The sequence below is a fragment of the Armigeres subalbatus genome, chromosome 3 (genome assembly GCF_024139115.2).
Source record: "Armigeres subalbatus isolate Guangzhou_Male chromosome 3, GZ_Asu_2, whole genome shotgun sequence".
In the NCBI taxonomy this organism is placed as follows: Eukaryota; Metazoa; Arthropoda; class Insecta; order Diptera; family Culicidae; genus Armigeres; species Armigeres subalbatus.
This window is the reverse complement of record NC_085141.1, coordinates 246,468,512-246,477,711: the sequence shown is the minus strand read 5'-3', so window position 1 is coordinate 246,477,711 and position 9,200 is coordinate 246,468,512. Positions and strand designations below refer to the sequence as shown.

The following is a 9,200-nucleotide window of genomic DNA, read 5'->3' as shown; positions in this document are numbered from 1 at the left end:
GCTGTTCAATAAGTATATAGTTAATAAAATATTCCCCTGGATTTTTTTTGCGGATTTAAAAAAAATACACTGTGAACCCGAAGGCCCGTGACATCATTCTGATGTCCGTGTTAGGAATGCACGAACGGGATTGGTTACAAATGAAACTTTTACTGGCAAATGAAATTTAAATAGGCGTAAAAACCTCTTTTTTTCTCAAATATTACAATTTGTGGTACATATTATGAGCGGGCTCAGCGACGACAGCAAACGAGAAAAGGAAGCCATCATGTAACATGTGAAAAAAAAAATTAAAATCGTTTAACAGAAACTCTTTTTCTTCTTCTACTTGGCATTACATCCCCCACTGGGACATTGCCGCCTCGCTGCTTAGTGTTAATTCAGCACGTCCACAGTTATTATTCGTGAGGTTTCTTCAAGTTACCATTTTTGCATTCGTATATCATGAGGCTAATACGATGATACTTTTATGCCCAGGAAAGTTGAGACAATTTCTAAACCAAACATTTCCTAGAGAGGCACCGGGATTCGAACCCAGCAACCCTCAGCATGGCCTTGCTTTATAGCTGCGCATCTTACCGCTAGTATGAGGAGGGCCCTCACCTGTTTCATATCGTTAATACACCCTTAGCTGGTAGATGTCGTTGAAAAGTAGCACCGGAATGGTTGAAATCAAAAATGTGGAATACTTCATTAAGCTTGGTAAATATGAAGCGAATTGGATCATGAAGGCCATATTCTGCATGACGATGTTCAAGCTGCAGCAAATTACGTTGACGGAGACTTCTTCCGGTTGCGTAGATGTTAAAATGTCCCAATACTTCAGCGCAATGTATATCACCCTGCAACAATTTTCCTTGGCTAATATATCTTCTTTCTTGTCTGCATTCCCAGTAATGTAATGTTATGTAAGTAATGTAATGCAATTCCAGTAGCCTGCAACGGTCTTCGTAGGACGACAGATTCTGCGGATCACGCAAGCTGACAAGCTTTCTTTGAATAGCCTCAAATTTTAAAATCCACGACGCCTGATATGGACACCATACGACAGAGCACTACTCCAGTATAGAGCGAACTAGTGCACAGTATAATGACCGGAGGCATAGAGGATCACGAAACTCGTTAGTTTGTTTTAGATAAAACCCAGTTGCTTGTTAGCCTTGGATATAATGTCGGTATGAGAAAGCTGGATCAAGGATGACTTCTAGGTCATGAATATGATCCGCGCGCTTGAGATGCTGATTTAAGATAGTATAGTTATATACGATTTGTCGTAGTTTTCTTAGAGCACCTTTCAACGAAAACATTCAATAACTCTTGTAGTAGATGGCAGTCTTGGATGCAGTTGACCACAATGAAAATTTCCACGTCATCTGCTTATTATAACCGATAACTTGGGGGTAATAGCGTGGACAGTAGACCTGTGCGCCGAAGTATTTGTGAACGGCGGCGGCGTAAGGCCATTTTTACATCGGCGGCGGCGACGTCGGCGGCGTCACGCCGTAAGCAATGTTCGGCGGCGGCGGCGGCGGCGTGAATCGGCGTGAAGAATTTTGAGTTGAGAAAAAAAGTTTCACGCAGCAAACCAGATGATGCCTTTTATTATTATTTTTGTACAATTCAAGACAACATTTTCAAAACGACTTATCTGCTTTTGTAAACAAAGATTCAAACGACGATTTGACGAATCTGATAGCACTCCCACGCAAACCAACACCATCAACAGGTAGCGGAAACCTTCACCTACCTATTGATGGTGTTAGTTTGGGTGGGAGAGCTATCAGATTCAAATCGTCAAATCGTCAAATCGTCGTTTGAATCTTTGTTTACAAAAGCAGATAAGTCGTTTTGAAAATTTTGTCTTGAATTACTAGCTACAGTCAGACTGATGGGGTGAACATCCTAATAGGTGTAGCTTGTATGTCCAGAGCAAAAGTTTACATCACATCCTCCACTAGGACATTGTCGCATCACAGCACATAAGTTCATTGGAAAGCAATTTGGATATACAAATCCATAAATTCGTTCGGAAATTCCTCAATATATTCCTCAGAAAATTCGAAAAATGAATTTTAAGCATTAATTAAGATGTTCCCTAATGAATTCCTTCAAAACTTCTTCTAAGAATTCCCTTGAAAATTTATTTGGGTATTTCTTCGCAAATTCGTTCCTAAATTTCTTCAAAGGTTCCTTCAGAAATTTCCTTAGAAATTACTTTAGGGATTGCTTCGGAAATTCCTTTACGGAGTCTTTTGGGAATTTCTTTAGAAATTCATTGGAAAACTTTTTTAGGAGTTCCTTTGAAAATTCCTTTAAGAATTTCTTAGGAAATTCCAATGGAAAATCTTTCAAGGACTATAGAATACCTAGGGACACTGATTTAGGAATACAATCGGAAATCCTTTTTGAAAAAAACCTTTGGAGTTAGACTTAGGATTTTTTTCTTAGAAATTCCTTTCAGGAATTTGTTTTTGGAATTTCTAAAAAAAAAATTCTTCCAGTAATTCCTCAACAATTTCTTTTGAAACTCTAGGAAGATATTTTTAGTTTTTCTCGAAATTTCTCTCTGGAATTTATTTAGAACTTTCTCCAGGATTTTTTTTCCAAATTTTCTTTAAGAATGCCTTCGAACATTCCTCCCTGAAATTCCTTTAGCAACTTTTTCAGAAATTCCTATAGATCTCCGCAAATTTCTTTTAAAATTCCTCTAAGAACTCTTTCGGGAATCTCTTCTGAAATTCTTTTGGAAAATCTTCGGAAATTTTGTTTGTAAATTCATTCATTTTTTTTAATATTTGTTTACGAGTTTCTTCGAAAATTCCTTTAAAAATTCCTCCTTATGATTCGTTTCGGAGATATTCCTGCAGGAATTTTCTAAGGACTTCCTGGAGGAAGTTCCAAATGAGTTTCTGAAAAATAAATAAAAGGCCTTTCAGAAGGTTTTCTGTCGGAATCCCTGCATGAATATAAATCCATAAATCCTGAATCCATATAAATTCCTGTGGCTTTTCTAAAGAGATTTTCGAAGAAATTCCTGGAGGAAATTCCGACTCTATTCTTGAAGGAATAACCAAAAGAGAACCTGAAGAGGTTTTCGAACAGAATTTTAAATGAAGGATTTTTAGTGGATGTTTCAAGCAAATAGCTTTTGAAATTTAAATATTTTCTATAAGAATTTCTTCGAAAATCTGGACAGTAGTGAAACAAACTCAGTTTTGACTCTAGAATTTAGACTACATGCCAAGAAAAACTACCAAAATATCGAGATGGCGGATATTCGGATATTCTCAAGAATTTCTTGGGAATTTACTGCAGGAGTTCCATCGAAAATTTCTACAGATTTTCTCGAAAACACCTTAAATAAGAAAATATATTCAGGAATTATTTCGGAAAGACATCAAAAAACTCATTCTAATATACCTTCAAAAATTCTGTCAGGAATTCCATCGGGAATTTTTTCATGAATTCCTTCAAAAAACGGAATTGCTTCTGAACTTCTTAGAACATTAGGAAATATCTTAAGAAATTCTTCTGGATGTTCTTACAAAAATTCTTCTAAATAAGATTGATCTTGACAATTCCATCAGGAATTGCTTCAAAAAATCTGTTTGGAATTGGAAATAAAAATTTCTACCCATGTAGATGGGTACACTCCCCACAGTTGTAAAGGATTTGACGCGTCATTCCTCAAAGAAGTTACCCCTCGAAAAGCTCAAAAAGGATTGCGAATCTATTTATTAGTCTGTTGGATTACACTGTTGAAAGGAGATCCCGCGGGCTTCGCGTAAGAATCTCTGCTTACGGGTCTGCCGCCTCCGGTTTTTGCCCTTCATACAGCAGTGCATTGAAAGCAGAATGGTCTTTAAATTCGACAGTAATATTGGGTGGAGCCTTACGCAGAGCAAGACTCAAGCCAGAATGATGGATAACTGTACATACACATACTTTTGAAAATTCCTTCGGAAATTATTTTAACAATTCCTCTGAAACTTTTCCAGGTATTTCATAAGGCATTCCATTCCCTCGAAATTTATCTAGTAATTCTTTTGGAATTTCCTCCGCCATTTCCTTCCAAGATTCTAGGACGAATTTTCAGATATAAGATATAATTTCCAAATGAATTACCGACATTCTTAGATTCCTTCAAGATTTTTTTTGAACATTCCTCCAAGAATTCCTTCTAAATTTTCTCCAGGGATTCCTTCAGAAAATCCTCCAAAAATTACTACGAAGATGGATTCAGAAATTCCTCAAGACTCTAAGCAATTTCTTCAGGTTCATTCCTTCAGAATTTTCTCCAGGACTTTCTTCGGAAAATATTTCAAGAAATCCCAGAAATTTATATGGGTATTGTTTATCAAAATAAAGTATTGCGTATTTATTTATTAGTCTGTTGGATTACACTGTTGAAAGGAGATTCTTTCTATCTTCGCGTAAGTGTCTCTACTCTGCCTCAGATATTCGTCTAGTATTTCCTTCGGAATTTTCTCCGCCTTTTGCTTCCAAAATTCTAGGACGAAATTTCGGATATCTCCGTACGAATTTCTAGAGAACTCCTAAAGAAATTGCCGACATTCTTAAATTTCTTTAAAAATTTTGTTGGACATTCCTCCAAGAATTCCTTCAGAATTTTCTCCAGGCAATCATCCACGAGGATAAATCCAAAAATTCCTCAAAACTCTAAGAACTTTCTTCAATTATTCCTTCTGCACTTCCTCCAGGATATCCTTTAGGCATTATTTCAGGAAAACCAAGAAATGTCTTTGGGAATTTTTTATAAAAATAAATTAAACCCGTTTTTTGGAACAATTCTGGCAATTGAAGTACAAGGAGGAGTGAAGGAAATGTTCAATTTGATGGGTCACGTGTCCCATCGTGCTCCAGCTCCAGAAGCCAAATTACCATTTTTGAATTCGCATATCACGAAGCTATCACAATGATACTCCATGCTCAGGGAAGTTTAAAAAAATCCTACCAGACTGGGAATCCAAGTTCAACTTTCATAGTGTTGACTTGTAGCCGCAAATATAAGCACTAGACCAATTAAGATATGTAACATTCAAATCTTTAAAAAAGATGATGAACCACCCAATGCGACCAGAATGAAGTTATTCCACATGAAGTTACATATGAAATTAGGAGTTCATCGCTACGCTCGTAGATTTGGAGGTCTGTTGCCAAGAAGTTCTTGGATGACCTAGCATTTAACACGCCAATGCCGGTAAAAGTGCCAGAGATAAAAATAAATCTGCTAAAGGTATAACAGCTATTTAATCAATGCCTGATAGGTTGCCTTGGTCCGGTAGACGCAAACGCACTACATACTGTGATTTTTGTGTTGGCCAATCATCGGCGTGAAATACGAAATTCGGCGGCGTGGAGCCAATCGGCGTATGGCGCGCCGCCGACACCTTGACCGGCGTCGGCGTACGTCAATAAGTGTCGGCGGCGGCGGCGCACAGGTCTAGTGGACAGTTCGTTGATGAAGAAATTTTTTTCTCATTATTTATTTGGGCCTCATCTCCTTTTTGCTTCACCAGTATGATGATGTCCTCCACCGCATTGGGATGATTTACGATAAACAAGTGAAGATAAAATTTTCTTGGGTTTCCATCTGCACCGAAACACCGTTTGGGTGCGCTCGCGCTGATTGCAGACACCATTTCTATGTTAATTGCGTCAGGTACTCATGCAGTTCTTGTAGAATTAAAAACAGAATATTATGCTGAAAGCCACGAGAAGTGTAGAGTTTAGCAGGCAAAGTTATTAGCATCGTACAGAGGTGTTGTATTTGTAATTTTATTACTTTTCTAGTGGAAAAGAAATGAAATTTGCTCGAACTTCCTTTCAGAGAAAAGCTTATAACTTCGACGAGTAAACTCTAATTTTCTCGCGGTTTCCAGCATAACATTCTGTATTTATTTCTGCGAGTGATCAGAGCGCTAGGGGCCAAACTCCAAAGAAGCCTGAATGTCCTGACAGCTTGCAGATTTGTATCAACGCAGCAAAAGCCCTAGCCATCATCATCATCGCCACTCTGAATCCTCCAAACATGTTCCGCCTGGGGATTGTAATATTACCCTCAATGTCACAACAGTGGAATGGGCCAATAAAGCCGACTATTTTGGCTTGACCCTCGACAGTAAGTTTATTGAAAATAACAACAGATTGACAAAACGGTGACAAAGTGTATTGATTAGTTTTAATTACTATACTGCCGTGAATCGCATATCTGTCCCATATTTGCTGGGTTTCCTATTCATGCGACAAATATGCGATTTACGGCATATCCTTTGATTAACCGTCGATCGTCATTGTTCTCTGAAAAATGAGCTTACTGTCTACAATCAAATCATTCTACCTATGATCGAATATGGCTGGCCGGTCTGGGGGAGTTGCGCAAAAACTCATATGAAACTCCAACGAGTTCAAAATTCCTAAGTTCCCAAGGATGATTCTGAACACTCCTCCCAGGACACGAACTTCTAAGGTACACTGTCTGGTCGGTATGAAAACACAACACGAACGATTTGGGGCCCTCCTTAGCCTAGCGGTAAGAAGAAAAAGAAGAAGAAGAATAATAAGAATAAGACGAACGCAATGAAAGGTTTTGTATCCATTACACAAACTATGATCAACATGCTATTAGGGCGATAGTTCTAAATTAGGTTATCAAATTTCTTTTGTTAATATTAGTGTAATTAGATTATCAATTTTTTTTAATTAACCAGTTCCTTCTCAAGGCCATAATGTTAAATTCAATGAAAAAAAAAATTATCATAAAGCAAGCTTTAGAAGAGAATAACAACCAAAGTTGAAGGGCCATAGGGCACAAAAATGCAAAATACATGATTGACCTAAATGTCATAACAAGAAAAGTCAATAATTCCCAACATAACTATCAAATTTATACTTTCGCTTTTAATTCTATTATGAAAATGTACGTCGTAGTTTTGAACATGATATTAGCATTTCCATATCATTGTATTGTTTGAAGTGTGTGGGGAAAGTTTTAAAGAAACCTGAAGGGACTCTGCTCGTGAAGTTCAGGCGAATCTATGGATTTTTTGTTATTCATTTTTGGTTAAAATATCATACGATTACATATAGGCAGAATGTGTCTCGATTCCTCAACAGTAGAACTGCTGTCCAATTCGGTTCTCCTATTTGATAAACCATTTCTCGCTTAACTTTTCAAAAGGACCTAAGTAACATTTTTTTCATGAATTAGTTTTAATAGCGCAATCAACAGAACAACATGAAAGCTATTGATTGCAGTATTCAAATTAATTCATGAAAAAAATGTTACTTAGGTCCTTTTGAAAAGTTAAGCAAGATTTCTTCTTGTGCCACTCGGGTTTTTTTTCCATCGCCGACCAGTGTAATATATGTACACTTATTCAAACCGTCCCTGCCAAGGTCTATCTTTGTTTCAACTGTTACACCTTGGTGCTCGGGTCGTCGAATCCAGCGTTGTTGTATTGTTTGTTGTTGTTGATCCTATGGCGACCGCGAGGACGCCGACGACGACGACGATGACGACGTTCGGCGTGCGCGCGCGGTGCGGTGCGGATTTGCGAGGCTTTCCATGTCTGCCCACAGACACTAGACATCGCATCGGCGAGCTCTCTCGAACACACTAATAATAATGACTCAATTCGACAGCCGCGCGCAACCATCATCACCGTAGAGACAGATAGCTGTGAAGTAGCCGCGCTGGTTGCCGCCGCGCGCTGCCAAAACCTCTAACCGTTGCACCAGTGGTGGGTAGTGATCGCGAGACTGGCCATCGCACAAGGTGGCAGTGCGGGCGCGCTCTTTGTTGTGCACCTCGAAGCGAGTTTTCTGAGCTTATCACGACAGGTGCGTCGCGGCGGTTTGGTTTGACTAAGGCCATCGATTAATTACCTACCCGTAGTTGGACAAAAGTGATAGAACACGTGCCTTTGCTCGGTGCTGGGCGAGTGGATTCTAAACCGTGTTTAGTCGTGTCCAAAGAACGCACAGTGCAGTTTTCTGATGTATGATGGTAGCTCTCGCAAAATAGATTGCCTGCGGTGACAATTTCTTGGGGCGGTCGATCACTACCGAAGTGGACACAAAATCGAGAGTCGTGTGAAATCGAGCTCGCGGAAAGTGTGTGATCGGAGTGTCGCTCAGCACAGTGCTTCGGAATCAAATTTGAGATACTGTTCGGGGTTGCGTGAGTGTGAAACCTGGAGCGGTTTATGAGAAACTCGTACCCGGAGGTTTGCGGAGGTGAATCTCAGGGTGAAACAATAAAAATAAATTGATAAAATAATCGGATTCTTCTGCAGCTATCGTTTTGTAAGTCAATCCAAAGTGCTGTTGTTTACGCTGCAGAACGCGCTCTCGAGCGTGTCATATGGACATTGGACTTTATTACTCTTTTAGTGTGTACTGTGGTTCAGGATGATGTTTTTCAGAGCTGAAAACAAGTTTTACAACACAAAAAAGCAGAAAAATAAACGAGTGTTCGATAAAACATATAGACAGATGAAAATGACTTTTCTCTCTTATCAATCTTGATTTATGTTTTTATGATTCTCTATTTATTCTGAAGTCAACTTGAAGATGATGATAATAAGATGATGAATATACCGTCAAAGAGTCTACGGATCCGAGTTCTTGTTGCAACAAGGACATGGGTCAAACATGAGTTATCTTTGTCGATGTAGCCTTTTTTTAAATTAAAGTGGAAGTAGAAGGTTTGTTCACAATTTACCACTCTCCCAACTTGAAACATATCGCAGACCTTTGTGAAGTTTCATAAATTTATCAACAGCACTACTGTTTGGTGAAAAATTGTGAAACAATTACAGACCTCATTCAATTTTGACAACACGTTCGGAACATGTATGTTGCCAAAATAGAGTGTTGCAAAAATCGAATAGTTTTTGTTTTTTCATGATAATTCACATATCGTCACTGGAAACACTGTGACGCGATTTTGTTACGCTGGTTTTAATGTTTAGGCAGTTTATTAAGCAAAAAAAGTTACGCGGCTTATAAACAAATCTAAAAAAAAAACGAAATAAAAATTTGGTTGTCAAAATCGAATGTTGTCAAAATCGAATGGCTTTGTTGTCAAAATCGAATGTTGCCAGAACTGAATGTTGTCAAAATCGAATGGGGTCTGCACTGATCAGTTCTTCTGTTAAGAATTCGATGAAATCCAT

At 38.5% G+C, this 9,200-nt stretch overlaps 1 protein-coding gene across 1 annotated transcript in view; it reads left to right on the top strand.

Annotated features, from left to right (window-relative positions):
- Window positions 1-7,776: 7,776 nt before the first annotated feature.
- Window positions 7,777-9,200, top strand: part of LOC134223166 (NAD kinase-like) — a 107,367-nt gene continuing 105,943 nt past the window's right edge. Inside the window, exon 1 of the mRNA XM_062702303.1 lies at window positions 7,777-8,328. The gene's annotated coding sequence lies outside the window, so the exon portion shown is untranslated. The remainder of the gene's footprint in view (window positions 8,329-9,200) is intronic.